The sequence below is a fragment of the Dendrobates tinctorius genome, unplaced genomic scaffold (genome assembly GCF_039654945.1).
Source record: "Dendrobates tinctorius isolate UK_male_01 unplaced genomic scaffold, ASM3965494v1 ptg000065l, whole genome shotgun sequence".
NCBI classification, from domain to species: domain Eukaryota; kingdom Metazoa; phylum Chordata; class Amphibia; order Anura; family Dendrobatidae; genus Dendrobates; species Dendrobates tinctorius.
Genome location: NW_027361733.1, coordinates 25,249,038 through 25,266,054, shown reverse-complemented (window position 1 = coordinate 25,266,054; position 17,017 = coordinate 25,249,038). Strand labels below are relative to the sequence as shown.

Genomic DNA, 17,017 nt, shown 5'->3' with positions numbered 1-17,017 from the left:
GTATGTGGGAGGGCGACCCACATCCTCTATACCTACACTTGCCAGTCACTGTGCGCCAACATTTTTTCCAAAAGCCACATTTCCTTAATGACGTTCATTAACAGAGTAATAATTTGATGAGCTAAGCCTAGGAGCTCATTCACACGTCAGTTTTTTTATATACTGGAAAATGGACAAAGTTTCATCAGTGTTTGGTTAGAGTTTCATCAGTTTCTCCACATTCTCCTATCAGTCAGATTTTTTCACGAACCCATAGACTTTGGATCAGACACTCAGATGATGTGGCGCATGTCTTGCTGATCTGACACTGATCACTTGGCCCAAGGAAAAAAATCAGACATGCAAATATAGACTATTATAGGTACGAGTGCTATTTGTGAGAAAACAGATAACACTCCTACAAGAAAGGCGTGTGAATGAGCCCTTAGACTTAGGGATTTTACAACTTGTATTATTGATGGTCCATCTGTTCTCCAACCTGTGTCTCTCTAGTCATTGGGAAGCTACAACTCTCAGCATGCCTCAAACTAGAGTGATAATTTCCCACCTAACAAAGCAGCCACAGGTGGGAGAACGCAGTTTTCAGAAATAACATCAATTTGTAATTGGAGGGGGCCTGACTGCACTCGTCGAGGAGCTGGTATTGTGTCTCAGCCCTGAGTGTCACGTCTTCTTTGTTCTTGGTGAGAGTCCAGCACACAAACTCTATTGATCATATACAATTTCCTTTCTATCTGTCATGAAAGCCGCAAGTTGGAAAATCTCTTTTAAAGCCATTATAACACCATGTCCACATGTGGCGTTTTTGCAACTCTTTTTTGCTATGTTTTTGTTTTCTGCAGCAAAAACGTTGAATTTTACAATAACAGCAAAGTAAATGAGATTCCAAAAATCTCATGCACACGTTTGCTTTTTTCCCTTCTGTTTTTTCAGCTCATAGGTGTTTTTTTTAAAAAAAATCTGCAGTACGTTAATTCTGTCAGTGATTTTGCATCAATTCAGACATTCTAATGAATGGGAAAACACACAAGAGAAAATGCTACAAAAGCGCACCAAAAACACTGCAAAAACGCAACATTTTTTCTGCCAACACTTGGGTTTTGGTGTAAAGAAAAATGCTGCATAAAAAATAGCCGTACAGACAGCAGTACCAAAGAAGCACGCCCAAAGTGTCAATGTAAAGGCCTTCAATAATCTGAGCTATTGGATGCCTAAATAATTAAATGTTTCATAAGAATTGTCTGTAAAACAATTAAAAAGGTGCACAATATCTATTAACTATTATAGCGCTATTTATTCCATGGCGCTTTACATGTGAGGAGGGGTATACATAATAAATACAAGTACAATAATCTTAATCAATACAAGTCACGACTAGTACAGCAGAAGAGAGGACTCTGTCCGCGAGGGCTCTCAATCTACAAGGGCTGGGTGAGGATACAATAGATGAGGGCAGAGCTGGTCGTGCAGTGGTTTGGTGGATCGGTGGTTACTGCAGGTTGTAGGCTTGTCAGAAGAGGTAGGTCTTCAGATTTCTTAGAACTACTGATGGAGTCATTTTGACTCCTTTCGTTTTTTATTTCTCTTCTGTGACTACATTTTTCAGAATTCCGGCTTGAAACTCGGTGACTTTTCCTCAAATATGATGTGAAAAAAGATTTTGTGAGAATAAATAATTTTGGTGAAAAATTTGCGCGTTTTTTTCAAAATTTACCAAGAACTACTGAAGGGAGTCATTTTGACTCCCTACTATATTTTGAGGTCCTTTTGTCACTAAATGTTGCTATAAAGTTTTGTGCATAATTTTTTCACTCTGTCTTATTTACTCTGATGTTCATATAGATGTAGTTCAATTTACATGTCAACTTTTCACATTTTCCTTGTGTTTTACCTGCTTGTATTACTGTGTAATACTGAACAAAATAGCTTGTTTACTCTAGGCTCTTATCTTATGCTAATGAAGGGTGGTGTTTTTTTAAGGTCCTAGCAGGAGACAGTATTCTGGATAGTAACTTTACTTTCAGTTCAGCTGAAGAGACAAAGAGAACAGACGCAGACATAGGAGCTCTGAAGACTCATACAGGTATGAATTGTTATGAAATAGTTTAGCTGTCTGTCAACTGATTCAGCCCACCTACTTTTGAAGGTGGCAGAACAGTTATTATTTCTTTTAGTTTTCATTTCATTTCTATTTTTCAGCAGGGAACTATATAGAATTATGGAATTTGTGAGGAATATGGAGAGAAGACGTTTGATAAAGCCTCAGGATATTCTGGCTACTTTGCAATCCATACCGGAGGATGAATCCGAATCCGAATTGCAGGAACATGTATTTGATTCTCGCAGTGATGAAGATTTCATTCCTCAGAACATATCAAGTGAATCTGAAGACTCAGAAGGAACAAATCCAGAAGGTAAGTAGTTATGTGTATTTATTTGTTCTTCCACACACTGAGTTTGGGCCTGTGCACACTAGCAGAATTCTGGCTGAATAGCCATCTGGATATTCTTGCCGCAATACAGGCCGTACCTGCCCACTCATGCCTGAAGCTCCGCTCCGAACCCCGGGCTGGAGCCGCTGTCAGGGACAGAGCAGCGCTTGCTTACGCGCGAGCACGGCTCCATCCCAGACAGCGGCTCCAGCCCGGGGTTCGGAGCGGAGCTTCAGGTATGAAACTCCGCTCTGTACCTGAGCGGGCAGGTACGGGCCGGATTGTGGTGAGAATATCCGGTCGGATATTCCGCCGCTAATCCAGCCAGTGTGCACGGACCCTTACAAAACAAAAATTCTAAATATTCATCAACTTTTTTCCAGATATTCCAAGCACATCAACTGGGGATCGGGCTCATGCAGTTATGTTGCCTCGTGACCATCCTCCTGGTCGTGGACAGAAAAAATCAGCAAAACGTCCCAGAAATGAAAGAACAACAGATAACGATGGCGGCGAAGGTAATGCAACAACAAACACCAGAGAAGGCGAATCTGAAGGAATACTAGTTTCAGCGGATGGTATTCAATGGAAACCTGTTGAAATTGGAGAACACTTGCCTGGTAGGCGTGCCAGCCAAAATATTCTTCGAGAAGCACCTGGCCCTACAGGATACGCCAGAAGAAATATCATTATCGATAGTCCTTTGAGCGCATGACGTTTATTTTTTGATTCATATATATTGACACATATAAAGAGCTGTACGCTTGCAGAAGCATGCAGGAACAATAATTTACAGTTTACTCTATCCGATGAGGAGCTAGATGCATTCATTGCGATATTCTATGCTCGTGGAATATCTGGCACGAACCGTCACTCGATTAGCAGTATTTGGTGTAATGACAGGGGAATACCGTTTTGCAAAGCGACAATGTCTAGGGACCGCTTTGTTGAAATTATGAGGTTTCTCAGATTTGATGAGAAATCTACTCGATCGGAGAGACTGCAAACGGACAAGTTTGCTCTATTTTCTACTGTGTGGGACAGGTTTATTGAAAATTGTATTGCGTGTTACAAACCTGGCCCATACATAACGGTGGATGAGCAACTTTTCCCAAGCAAAACTAGGTGTCCATTCACGCAGTACATGCCTTCCAAACCAGATAAATATGGCCACAAATATTGGCTAGCTGTTGATAAGGAGAGCAAATATCTGGCAAATGGCTTCCCTTATCTAGGCAAAAGATGACACACGCCGTGCTGAGGACCGTTTAGCTGACCATGTGGTAATGAAGTTATTGGACCCGTTTTTGAAAAAAGGTCGCAATGTTACAACCGATAATTATTTTACTTCAGTAAAATTAGCTAAACAGCTAAAAAGCAAAGGAACAACCATCGTGGGAACACTGAACAAGATAAGGCGAGAAGTGCCTAAAGAAATAAAATCCATGAAAGAGGAATTGTACAACACTAAAGTGTTTAGAAATGAAGACAATTTTACACTTACAGTATATCAAGGAAAGCCCAACAAAAATGTTGTCATTTTGAGTTCCGTCCATCCAGATGTTGTTGTTGCGTCTGATTCCGCTAAAAAAACTCCAGAAACGGTAAAGTTTTACAATGAAACAAAATATGGAGTAAATGTAGTGGATCAGATGGCACGAAAATATACCACACGAACATGCACAAGGAGATGGCCTGTTCATGCATTTGAAAATGCCTTAGACTTTGCGGGTATAAATGCATGGATAATATTCAAGGAGATTACCCACCAAAAAATGTCACGCAAGGCATTTTTGCAAACGCTTGTGAGAGAGTTGAGTGGTCCTTATGTCACAGATAGGGAAAAGGGTTCCACGTCCCAAGTTTCTACATGCTCAGAAGTGATGGTTCAAACAAAATTTTGCCAGATCAAAGAAAAGTGCAAGAAAAATAGATCTGTCGGCAATTGTAAGACTTGTGGTAAGTGTTTGTGTGGGCAATGTACTGCCATAAATCAAAGGCAATGCCTAAAATGCGAAACACCAAATGTTTAGAAGGTCAATTCTGCGCCATATTTTCATTTTTATGCTCCTCCACCTACATTTTCTCTGCTTTTTGTTCTTCAGTTGTTGTTTATATGTGTGCACTTGAATAAAAAAAAAGTTTGAAAAACGTCTATTATAATTATTGTTATTTTCTGTAGAAAAATAAGAAAAGCAGAAAAAAAACAATCAAAAGCATTACTGTTGGATCTCACAATAATAATACATTACAAAAAATATAATTATTAATAAATAACCACAAATGAAACTCTAAAAATAAACGAAAACAAGCAAGGAGTCAAAATGACTCCTTTCAGTAGTTCTAGGCGGGGTCACGAGTCCAGTAGTCCTAGTGTTAAAGGTTTCCACGGTAGGCGAGAGTCTGATATGTTGGGGTACAGAGTTCCAGAGGAGGAGGGATGCATGGGAGAAAGCTTGTATGTGATAGTGGGAAGAGGAGATAAGAGGAGAGTAGAAAAGGAGCTCTTGTGAGGATCAGAGGTTGGGTGCTGGTAGGTACCGGGAGACGAGGTCACAGATGTATGGAGGAGACAGGTTGTGTATGGCATTGTATGCCATGGTTAGGGTTTTGAACTGGAGTCTCTGGGTAATGGTGAGCCAGTGAAGGGATTGACAGAGAGGAGAGGCCGGAGAAAAAGGATGAAATATTGGACAGACATTGTGGGATTTTGGTTAGTAGGGAGGTGATATCTGGTCCAGAGAGACAGATCTGTGTGTCATCAGCATTGAGGTGATACTGCAAGCCGTAAGATTCTATGAGTAGTGATGGGTGAACCCCCCGATGTTCGGGACTGGCGGGTTCGCCCAAGTGTTTTGTAAAGTTTGAGTTCAGGGCCGGACAAGACGCGAACTTGCTTCCGAACCCCGAACTTGAACTTTACAGATATGGGCCATTCTAATTATACTTACCTGTCCAGTGATGCGTCCTCCCGTCCAGCGACGCATCCTCCCGTCCCGCTGTCTCCCGGTTGCATCTGCTTCCAGGACCGCTCATTAACTGCCGTCAGTATTCACTGCACTCAGCAGTCTTCGTCTTTTTCCGGCAGTGTTCATGCGGTGACGTCAGTTAATGCCGGCAACTAATGAGCGGTCCCAGAAGCAGATGCGGCCAGGAGACAGCGGGACGGGAGGACGCGTCGCCGGACAGGTACCGTATTTTTCGGACCATAAGACGCACTTTTTTCCCCAAAAATTTTGGGGGAAAGTGGGGGGTGCGTCTTATGGTCGAAATATACTAACCTCCGGAGGCTGTTGCGGGTGCCGCGGGGCTCTATAGTGCGGTGGTGGCAGCGGGCTGTGCTCCGGTGCAGGGGTAGCGGCTCTCTGTGCTCCGGTGCAGGGGCAGCATTTCCTCCAAGCCCGGAGGCCCCCGCACATTCCTTGCTGGCCGCCGCCATGTTGCGGTGGCCTCCGGGAACATGGACGCCGGGAAGATGACCGCCGGTCCGGGGACGGCGCATGCGCAGGTTCAAATCTCGTCCCGAGATCTCGGGGGACGAGATCTCCTTGCCGAGATTTGAATCTCGTCCCCCAAGATCTCTGGACGAGATCTGAACCTGCACATGCGCCGTCCCGGGACCGGTGGCCATCTTCCCGGCATCCATGTTCGCCGCCACCCCTGCATCGGAGCACAGAGAGCTGCCACCCTCACCCCACAGAGCCCACCTGCTCCAGCCCAAGCACAGCACAGCTGCCCCAGCCCCAGCACAGCTGCCCCAGCTGCCCCAGCCCAGCACAGCCCAGCTGACCCAGCACAGCACAGCTGCCCCAGCCCCAGCACAGCTTCCCCAGCCCCAGCACAGCTGCCCCAGCCCAGCCCAGCTGCCACAGCCCACCCCAGCTGCCCCAGCCCAGCTGCCCCAGCCCGAGCACGGCTGCCCCAGCCCCAGCACAGCTGCCCCAGCCCCAGCACAGCTGCCACAGCCCAGCTGCCCCAGCACAGCCCCCCTGCCCCAGCACAGCCCCCCTGCCCCAGCACAGCCCCCCTGCCCCAGCACAGCCCTCCTGCCCCAGCACAGCCCAGCCCAGATGCCCCAGTACAGCCCAGCTGCTCCAGCACAACCAACCTGCCCCAGCACAGAGACGCCACCGCGCGAACCTGGACCACTGAATGACCCCTGTGACCACTCCTCCACCTGTGCCAGATCCCTTCCCAGGTAAGCTGAATTCGGACTGTAAGACGGACCCCCATTTGCCACATTATTATTTTTTTCCCTATTTTCCTTCTGAAAATTGGAGTGTGTCTTATGGTCTGGTGCGTCTTATAGTCCGAAAAATACGGTAAGTTTAATTAGAATAGCCCTTGGCCCGAACTGTAACATGGGTTTCCCTTGGAAACCCGTGTTCGCGACCTTGTGACCGAACACTATGTGTTTGGTACGGTCCCGAACTTTACAGTTCGGGTTCGCCCATCCCTATCTATGAGCTTTCACAGTCTGAAGGTGTAAATAGAGAAGAGCAGGGGCCCTAGGACTGAACCTTGCGGGACTCCGACAGATAGTGTGAGTGGGAGACACTGAATGTCCGGTCTATTCTATTAGATATGATGAGCGCTAGGGCCAAGTCTGTGATGCCAAGAGATGAGAGGGTCTGTAGTAATAGGGAGTGGTCCACTGTGTCAAAGGCAGAGGTAGGTCCAGGATAAGGAGGACAGAGTAGTGTCGCTTGGCTTTGGCAGTCAGCAGGTCATTGGTGACTTTAGTTAGGGCAGTTTCAGTGGTGTGATGCGGTCGGAAGCCAGATTGTAATGGTCGAAGAGGGAGCAGGAAGAGAGGTTAAAGGACAGTTTGAAATGGACATGTTATTCCAGTAGTTTTGAGGCAAAGGGGAGAAGTCATATGGGGCGATAGCTAGATACAGAGGATGGGTCAAGAGAGGCCTTTTTGAGGATGGGTCTGATTGAGGCATGTTTAAAGCATGAGGGGAAAACACCAGTTGTTATTGATAGGTTGAAGAGATGGGTTAGAGTTGGGATGAAGACTGTAGTGAGGTTTGGGATGAAGTGGGATGGGATCGGGTCAAGTGTACAGGTGGTGAGATGTGATCTCGAGAGTAGGGAAGAAAGTTGGTCTTCTATAATGGTGGAGAAGCTGGTTTTGGAGGAGGAGAGCTGGGTAGTTAGGAAGAGGGGTTGTGGGGGTTGTAGGCTAAAGCCTTTCTCTGATGTTGTCAATCTTCTGTTTGAAGAATGAGGCAAAGTCTTCAGCTGAGATGAGTGTAGAGGGAGGAGGTGCTGGGAGACAGAGGAGAGAATTGAAGGCGTTGAATAGCTGTTTAGGGTTGTGAGACAGGGAGGATATGAGATGAAAAGTAGGTTTGTTTTGCTGCAGCGAGTGTGGCCTTGAAAGTAGTGAGATACTGTTTGAACGTGATGAAGTGCTCATTGGAGTGGGATCTTTTCCAACTCTGCTCAGCAACCCTGGAATCCCGCCTCAGTTTTTTGGTCAGGCTGTTGTGCCAAGGTTGTCTGTTGATTTTGAGAGCTTTGAAATATGTGAGCGGGGTGACTGTATAACACCACAATAGCTGCAGCTCTTGAATCAAAGTGGCAGCGCCGTCCGCATTGTGTAAAGAACTTATGTCTGTAAGGGATTCAGAGAGTGAGTGTACATTGAGGTGTTGAATAATTTCTGCGAGTGTGTGCAAGTTTGTGGGGTGGGGATTGTGGATGTGGAGAGGAGAGGGAAGAGAATGTAAGCAGGTTGCAGTCAGAAAGAGGTAGAGATGAGTTAGAGAGGTTAGATAGGGAGCAGAAACAGGTGAGGATGAGGTCCAGTATGTGGCCATCTTTGTGAGTGGCTGCAGAAGACCATTGAGCGAGGCCGAAGGAGGAAGTGAGAGATAGAAGTTTTGTGGCAGCTGAGAGGGAAGTGTCAATGGGGATGTTGAAGTCACTCATGATGATAGTGGGGATATGAGCGGAGAGGAAATTAAGAAGCCAGTTGGTGAAGTGGTCGCAGAAGGTGGTGGCTGGAACTGGGGGGCTGTAAATGACAGCCAGTTGGAGGTTGGTGGGGGAGTAGATGCGCACCTCAAAGGAAGGGAGGGTAACAGAGGGTAACAGAGGGTGGCAGTGGGATGTGGGTGAAGGAGCAGTTATCTGACAGGAGAAAACCAACTCCTCCATGCTTGCTGCTGGGGAGGGGGTGTGGGAAAGGTGGAATCCACCATATGAAAGTGCAGCTGGAGAGGCTGTGTCAGAGGGGTTGAGCCAGATTTCGGTGATAGCGAGCAAGGAAATTTTGTTAGTGATGGAAAGATCATGATTGTAGGAAAGTTTGTTGCAGACAGAGAGAGCGTTCCATAAAGCTCCTGGTAGTGGGACTGGGAAAGCGAGGGCTGGGCGGATGGGTATAAGGTTAGAGAGGTTATGGAAATTTGTGATAACTCATGGACGGGAGGTAGAAATGATTGTAGGGATGTGGTGAGGAGGGCCAGAATTTTGGAGAAATATCACCGGCAGTGAGGAGGAGCAGAGAAAGTGATAGCAGGTGGAAGCAGGAGACGGCACGAGGAGGCTGTCTGTGTTTGGAGACAGAGGAAGGATTGTATGTTGAGGAACAATTCCGAGGAGGAGGTGAGATGGATGGGCAGAATGGAGGGAGAGATAACCAGTTCCTTACTATGCTTAGGGATTAGGGGAGGTTAACAGAGCAGAAAGTGAAGGATTACAGGGGTCAGAGTGAAGACAAATGGAAACATTGTTTACTGTGACTGTATCTAGTTACCTTCAGTTCCCTTCTGGTTCAAATCTGGATTAAGTCTTCCATAACTCCACACACTTCTATGGTACACTTATGTGATGTACAACCTCCACCAGGAGGTGCTGGTGGGGGAGAAAGGTTGCACTAGCCACGGAGCACCACATGCCGTAGCACAGGAGCCACTAGGTAGCAGAAGAGTAGTCAGACAGGCCGGATCAGAAACCAACCTGAAATGCAGTGCCAGAGGGCAGAGCAATACATGTGGTCAAAAACAAGCCAGAAAAGTGAGAGCCGAATGGGAACAGGAATGCCAGAGACGGAAGACAGACAAACAGGTCAGAGGACAAACCGAGTCAAATACAAGGGGTCACAACATGGAGAGAAAGCACTAAGATGAGCGTAGTCACAGGGGAGAGCAGGAACGGGACCTAGGAAAACGGGCAGAGGACAAGTCAGGGTATAACGGGGTCAGCCGCTCAAGCCGGAGGCAGGAACTATAACTGACGCTGCCTGCAGGTAGCAGCAGACAGGAATAGCCAAACAGATCCCAAAATGAAGCAGGGAAAGTTAACCCCAACATGACCAGACCAGGGAGAAATTAACCAGAAACAAACCCTGACCTGGACCATGACAAAATCATTACATTCAATGCTGCAATATATTTCTGTGATTTCAGTGTCATGCAACGCCATGTACTCAAATGACGTACCATATTTTGTGGACTATAAGACGCATGGGACCATAAGACGCACCCCAAATTTTCAAAAGGGAAATGGGGAAAAACATTAATTCATCAAATGGGGGTCCGTCTTACAGTCCTGAATTCATCTTACCTGGGGGTGATCGGCAGCGCTGGTGGCAGCAGGAGTCGGGCGATTCTTCCGGTGGTCCGACGCTGCAGGGCGATGATCTTGCTCCGATCCCTGCCTGGTACGGCAGGTTTGTCAGTGATAGGTGATGCGAGGGGCTCCGGCGACATTTTGTGAAATCCTGGAGCCCCTGAACTTCTATTGCCTTGATGCTGTGGCCTCCGGGAAAATGGCCGCCAGAGGTGGCGCATGTACAGATTGAGATCTCGATCTCGGGAGACGAAATCTCTGAGCCGAGATCTCAATTTGTACATACGCAGCCTCCGGCGGCCATTTACCTGGAAGCCACAGCATCGAGGCAATAGAACTGCGGGGGGCTTCAGACTTTCAAATAATGTCACCGTAGCCACCCGCAGCACCGAGCAATGCCAAAACTGCTGCACCAGCTGCACAAGGCTGGCATGGGAGCGAGATCATCACCCTGCAGTGTCAGACCACCGGAAGAATCGCCCAACTCCTGCTGCCACCACGCTAACTGTAAGTACATTCCAACTATAAAACTCACCCCGTTTTCCCCCCAATTTTGAGGGGAAAAGTGTGTCTCATAGTCTGAAAAATAAGGTAGTTTGTTTTTAACCCCCATAAAAATGTCCGGTAATTTATTTAGGAACAATAAACCACGGCCCCACCATACATGCTCGGCCATACCCCTACAACAACACCCCTTTTTAAAAGCAAAAGTTTAGGAATCATAAAGACATTTAAAAATCTACACCTGTTGTATAAAAATTGCACATAAAAAAATATGTGCGAATTTGTATGGTATGGGTTTGAAGTCAGGGGGGAAAAGACGGTGACAAAGCTGCTAGATAGAAAATGCTTGGAAGTACAGGGAGGATCCAGAGCTCAGAACGCATGTATTAACGAAGGGTTCCTCGTTTCTATCCATGACCTACATCCAGAGCGGCTGAAATCACCAAGAACTGCAAGCTGTGTCACCGTCATGTAACCACCATGATACATTTCAGCTCCCCTTTTCCAGTTAGATGCTGGTAAATAATGATGACCTGGACAGAATAGTACAGATAATTTAGGAGAAAAAAAACATCTTAACTAACAAAAAAAATGCAAAACCACCTCTCTGCTGCATCTGCACAGAGCCTGTTGCTCTAAGCCCTCTTGGGGCAGCGTCACACGGATGTTGTAGGTCATCATGTTCTTCAAGCTAGAGAGCTGTGAAACGCCAACGTGAACAGGGACACACATACTGTATGTTTCTATAAAGGAACTGATAATTCACAAAGATTGGATTTGATGGTTTCTAGGATATATTTTTTTTTCAATATCTCATTGCTCTCAATATAGAGGCTATGTAAACCTTCACACAGATTTTTTTTATTGTTTATTTTCTTATTAAAAGCATAGTTGTCTGATGGAAGCAAATTATCAATTATAGGTGATAAGTTATTGACTGATGGGGCTCAGACTGCTTGGACTTGCACCGATTGGCAGAAAAGCACGTTTTTCTATCCGCTAGCAAGGGGCAGCAGTGTGCATGCCTGGCCACTGCTCCTTTCATACTCTGTGGTGGGTAATTCGGAGCAGAGAACTTGGCAACTGCATGGGTAGTGGATGAAGTAGTAATCGAGCATGTACATTTGTGCCCCACTTTGATGAGGATAAAAGTGCCCTATTCTGCTGACCAGTGCCGGTCCCAGTGGTCAGACCAGACCGATCCATAAGATATCACTAAGGCTGGCTTCACACTAGTGATTTTTAGCGCTGCGCTTCGTGCGCATCCAAGCGCATGCGTCCTGCGCCCCTATCTTTAACATGGGGGCGCATGGTCTATTGTATGCACGCATTCGTATGCGTTTTCGTGCGCATGTGTTTTTTGTGGTGTGCGCCTAGGCGCGCCGGACGCAACCTGTTGCATTTTGGGTCCGTCCGACCTGTCTCAAAAAAAGCATGCGCACACTTGCGTATGGAATGCACAAAAAAATCACATTACAGTCTATGGAACGCAGGCGTGCGCATGGACATGCGCATACCTGCGTTTAAAATCGCATGCGTTTTAACAGTTAACATGGCTAGAAACTGGTTAAAACGCATGCGCCTAAAAAAAGCAAACGCATACAAAACGCATGATGCATTTTTTGCATGCGATTCTATTGCGCACGAAGCGCAGTGCTAAAAACCGCTAGTGTGAAACTAGCCTTATCCTATGGAAAAAAGTAGTATAGATAAGTGAATAAATTGTCAGGACCCTAGCCCAATGGCAGGTCAATATTCTATGGCTGCTGGATGGGAGTGCTGCGAACTACCCGCCGTCATCCCTGGTTCCTCTTTTGATTAGCTGGCCTGATGCGATGTGTGCGTGTCACACCACAACAATGACGTCAAGCCAGTTACTCAAAAGAAGAACCAGGGATATTGGTTGGAAGGAGGTCATTTACAAGGTTCCCTTCCAACAGGCGCAGAATACTGACCTGGCCGCTGCACCAGAGCCCTGCAAAATGATACTTTCATCTCTAAAAAGTACAATATTAAAGCTGTTTGTACTGATGCATGAAAGCAGTGAAGAAAGCAGAACCATGGATAAACACAGAAATCACATCCAGCCTGTATTACTGAGATGTACACTCCCAAAAGACAGAAATCTGAAGCTTGGATCACTGAAAAGGAATGAAGAATGCAGATTGAAACTTAGTGCAATTGTAGGGAAGTGGACCTGTCTGAAGAGGAAAAGTGAATGTAAGATGGGCAGTAAATATACTTGACGTGAATTTGAATACACGTGTGGGGAAGCAGCTGGGATCAGGAAGAGATGGTGTAGGACCGGGTTTGGCCACTAGGGGGAGACAAAGAATAGAAGGAGACGGTGCAGTAGGGAGACAAAAGAAAGCAGGGAAAGGACTTAACAGCAGCTAATGCTTAAGAAACCGCATAGTCATGATGGGCGGAGTTACGGGGACTCGAGAGGGGAATTCCCAGGCAGGGGAATAAAAAGGGAGAGAGAGAGCCCCAGGGAAGCCCGTCCAGGAGGAGTTCAGCGCAGGAAGAGACTGAAGAAGGAAGAGCTCCGGAAGGGACTGGAAGGAGAGACAGTCGGGTGGGGTGGCCCTGACAGGATAGCCGCAGGACAGAGGACACCCGGGGTTCCAGACTGACGGACTTGGCCAGGGGAAGTGCTGTGGTGGTGGGCTTAAGGCAGCCACAGTGACAGAACCGCGAGAGACGTCACTTTAGAGGAAAGCAGGAGGTTCAGGGTACCCGGGCCTGTGCGTAGAAGCTGTCGTGGTGTTGTGGTCGTCGGAAGGATGGTCAATAAAGAGGACCTGTTTGAATGCACGTTGGTTTCTGTCTCCAGTCTGTTCGCGGCGAAGAAGGACCACCCCCAGTCGGCACACGTACCTACACAATTTTGCACTAAGAAACATAAAATTAATTGTTTCCATATCAAAGGTGTCTGTAGCCTTAAATCCTACAGTGATGCTTTGACCATATACCAAATATTACTATCAGAGAATACCTCCATACAGAAACATGCAATGGAACATATTTAATATGTATTGCAATGCAATGACTATTGGCCTGTCTCCGGACCCGAGCGTGACAGCTTCATATATTTCTATGAAGCTGTCACACTCAGGTCGAGGCACCCATGACCAGTCCATGCATTGCGGTCCGATCTTGGACTGACTTGTACGGGCGTTTGAATGTGCACTTAAAGTAGTAAAGGTATGAATTTTATTTTTTTACGTTTTTCTATGTGAACTCAAGCAGGTGTTGCAGAGCGTCCGTCCTTTTGCCTCACTATAGGTTGCAGACTGACTTACCTCTTCTTGGTGGGATTTACTGCAGAGTTGTGAGATTTCATAATACCTGCACAGATCTGAAATTCTCCATAAATTAATATTTATTTCTTTTTTACTAGACATCATACACAAAACGAGTTTATTCCATGCAATGACATGTGACCATTAGATGGAGAGCCCTGGCATCATAGCCTTGGAGCTTCAAGTGAAGCCTCTGGGTGCAGCATAATGACATACATTGAAGCTCAAGGATGTTGTGATTGCTTCAAATGAAAACTGCATATGGCAGCACTGATGGGGAGAATATAGACCATTTCAGATAACAAGCCGATGTGTCAGTAATTACCAGGAATCGTGTAATATAGGAAACAAGCATTATGCTTCTACTGTAGCCATTGAATACTCTGCTACAATTCTAACTAAATGGAATATCAGTAGTGTTGAGCGATACCGTTCGATACCCAAAAATATCGTATCGGATGGTATCGCCCGATACGAAAAAAATATTGGGTATCGCCGATTCCGATACCGGAAGTCCCATTCAAGTCAATGGGACTTCTGGTATCGGAATTTAAAAAAGCTCTTTATTTCCTTGTTGGCTAATTCTACATAATTGAAAACAAATAAGAATCATGTAGAATGTATTGTGTGAGGTGGAGGAGACATTAAAGGCATAGTGGTTTATTCAAATCACATGGCATAGCATTAATTCCAATTTTTTTTTTCAAGACGTTCGGAGTTAAAAAGATATTGACTATGTTAACCTTTTTTATATTTTGTCAGATATGTATGTTTCACAACTTCCATGCTCTTCACCTTCTTTTGTACTTCTCCCACACTTTCTCCTTCATGATCCGCAGCAGTAGCATTTTTTTCATCAACTTTTTCTTCACCTTATTCATCTTCTTCTTCTTCATCTTCTTCCCATTAATTTTTTTTTTCCATTCTTCATATTCTTCTTATTCAGCTATTATTAATTTTAATATGCTATTTCTTCATCTTCTTCCTATTCTTCTTTGTCTTCATTTTCTTATGGTGACAGGCATTCCTGTAGTACTTATCTATAAAAGTTATAAGATTACACCTTACGTTCTGCCTGTCACTAAAGATTTAAAACAGGATTTGTCCGCGTTCAGTTTGGCCTGCAGCAGCAGGCATTTTCCAGGGGCACCACGAGGAGGAACGGACTCACCCCCATTTACTGCTTAGTCTTCTTCTGCTTATAATTTTGATTTCTTCTATGCTGATTTTTAGTCTTATGCTTAATGTTCTTCTGCTTTCTGTTCTTCTGCTTTTGCTTCTTCTGCTTCTTGTTCTTCTGTCTTTTGTTCTGTATCTTGGTGGTTGTCTTCATGTTCTTTGTCCTCTTGGTCTTATTATTTAGGGTCATATTTCTGGTCTTCTTTGGTGTGGTCTTCAGGGTCGTCGTCATCAGGGTCGTCGTCATGGAGATAAATAAGGATTACCAAAGACAATTTCAAAAAGCTTGATCTTGGAAATGTAACAGAAGGTACAAGAAGGCTGAGAAACTGGTGAGAACCAGCAGACAGTGCTGGCACCCGGATGGGTAGCAGAAGGAACAAGAGCCAATGGCACTACCGAGGACCAACTGACGGTGCTGGACCACGGCTACTAAGCAGAAGGTACCTGTGCTAAAAAGCACTACCAAGGACCAGCTGACGGTGCTGGACCTCGGATACCGAGATGGAGGCACCTAGGCCAAAGGCTGTGGCGAGAACCAGCAGACAGTGCTGGCACCCGGATGGGTAGCAGAAGGAACAAGAGCCAATGGCACTACTGAGGACCAACTGACGGTGCTGGACCACGGTTACTAAGCAGAAGGTACCTGTGCTAAAAAGCACTACCAAGGACCTGCTGACGGTGCTGGACCTCGGATACCGAGATGGAGGCACCTAGGCCAAAGGCTGTGGCGAGAACCAGCAGACAGTGCTGACACCCGGATGGGTAGCAGAAGGAACAAGAGCCAATGGCACTACCGAGGACCAACTGACGGTGCTGGACCACGGTTACTAAGCAGAAGGTACCTGTGCTAAAAAGCACTACCAAGGACAAGCTGACGGTGCTGGACCTCGGATACCGAGATGGAGGCACCTAGGCCAAAGGCTGTGGCGAGAACCAGCAGACAGTGCTGGCACCCGGATGGGTAGCAGAAGGAACAAGAGCCAATGGCACTACCGAGGACCAACTGACGGTACTGGACCACGGTTACTAAGCAGAAGGTACCTGTGCTAAAAAGCACTACCAAGGACCTGCTGACGGTGCTGGACCTCGGATACCGAGATGGAGGCACCTAGGCCAAAGGCTGTGGCGAGAACCAGCAGACAGTGCTGGCACCCGGATGGGTAGCAGAAGGTACCCATTCAAAGCAAAGTAGCCAGGCCGCAAGCCGGCCGCAGTTACCGAAACCCACAGTCCTACAGGGGGTCCATGTCCCATTGGCACTACGGATCCAGCCTTCAGTGCCAGTTCTCGCAGCCCACATAGGAGTCACCTAAACTGCAGGCACCGTAGAGTCGGCTAACCCGGCCGCAAGACGACAGGACAACGGATTGGTGGCATAGTGACCTTGACACTACCCGGAAACAGCAGGCGTGCTGAAAACAGGCTGGGCAACAGGGAGTACCCGTGCCAAAGACACTGCCGAGAACCAGCTGACGGTGCTGGAACCCAGATGGGTAGCAAAAGCTACAAGAGCCAATGGCACTACCGAGGAACAGCTGATGGTGCTGGACCACGGTTACTAGGCAGGAGGTACCTGTGCTAGAAAGCACTACCAAGGACCAGCTGACGGTGCTGGACTTCGGATACCGAGATGGAGGCACCTAGGCCAAAGGCTCTGGCGAGAACCAGCAGACAGTGCTGGAACCCGGGTGGGTAGCAGAAGGTACCCATTCAAAGCAAAGTAGCCAGGCCGCAAGCCGGCCGCAGTTACCGAAACCCACAGTCCTACAGGGGGTCCATGTCCCATTGGCACTACGGATCCAGCCTTCAGTGCCAGTTCCCGCAGCCCACATAGGAGTCACCTAAACTGCAGGCACCGTAGAGTCGGCTAACCCGGCCGCAAGACGACAGGACAACGGATTGGTGGCATAGTGACCTTGACACTACCCGGAAACAGCTGGCGTGCTGGAACCAGGCTGGGCAACAGGGAGTACCCGTGCCAAAGACACTACCGAGCACCAACTGGCGTTG

General features: G+C 46.8%; 1 long non-coding RNA gene across 1 annotated transcript; it reads left to right on the top strand.

Moving 5' to 3' along the window:
* Positions 1 to 2,010: 2,010 nt before the first annotated feature.
* LOC141094941 (uncharacterized) lies at positions 2,011 to 3,640 on the top strand. Its single transcript, XR_012233213.1, has 3 exons — positions 2,011 to 2,083; positions 2,200 to 2,414; positions 2,816 to 3,640. It is a non-coding gene; the product is annotated as an uncharacterized lncRNA (long non-coding RNA).
* The last annotated feature ends 13,377 nt before the right edge of the window (positions 3,641 to 17,017 follow it).